General features: G+C 33.8%; 1 non-coding gene across 1 annotated transcript; it reads right to left on the bottom strand.

Moving 5' to 3' along the window:
* Nucleotides 1-454: 454 nt before the first annotated feature.
* Trnas-aga (transfer RNA serine (anticodon AGA)) lies at nucleotides 455-536 on the bottom strand. Its single transcript has one exon. It is a non-coding gene; the product is annotated as a tRNA-Ser (tRNA).
* Between the last annotated feature and the right edge of the window lie 241 nt (nucleotides 537-777).

Genomic DNA, 777 nt, shown 5'->3' with positions numbered 1-777 from the left:
TAAAGGTGTTTAAAGTTTAAACAAGATGAAATAAGTATTCTTTTGCAGACATTTATTTTTTACAAATTTTTATCTATGGAAGAGCGCCATGAAATGTAAGTGATTTCAGCCAAGTAAAAATTGGGTCGGTTAAAAACAAAGTGTCATAAAATTCAAAATAGTATCATTGAAGTCATATTTTAAACTTAGTTTTTATAGAAACACTATATACAGCAAAAATACCAAGAACTTGACAGATTTACCGTTTAGTTTTTGAAATAAAAATAAAAATGCAACATGCATGGTTCGTTTTTTCAACAGTAAATCACCCAATTGCGCCATAACGTTGTTTTAATTTTAATAATTGAAGAATGTGCATAAAAATTGCAACATATTTAACAATAAATATAGCTTATATGCCATATTAAATCAAATTACGTTAGAAAATAAATAAAACGCGTCGTAAAAAGGTATACGTCGTCGGCAGGATTCGAACCTGCGCGGGAAAATCCCAAAAGATTTCTAGTCTATCGCCTTAACCACTAGGCTACGGCACCTAATAGTAGGCTCTTCAACCTTCGAAGAAATCGCGGGAAATCATTAGAGGTGCGCTACCTTAACTCACGTGACCATGTTTACGTCACCCGTCAATTACTTCTCCACGCGCTTGTAACCTATAGTCTGTTTCAATATTTGAGGTTACTATACATTTAAAATGTACTACGCCCATGAAAAAGTCCAATAACTAGGTCAAAAATCAACTGGACACCCCCCCCCCCCATTTCCAATTCCCTAAAT

The sequence above is a fragment of the Dreissena polymorpha genome, chromosome 5 (genome assembly GCF_020536995.1).
Source record: "Dreissena polymorpha isolate Duluth1 chromosome 5, UMN_Dpol_1.0, whole genome shotgun sequence".
In the NCBI taxonomy this organism is placed as follows: domain Eukaryota; kingdom Metazoa; phylum Mollusca; class Bivalvia; order Myida; family Dreissenidae; genus Dreissena; species Dreissena polymorpha.
This window is presented reverse-complemented; position numbering and strand designations above follow the sequence as displayed.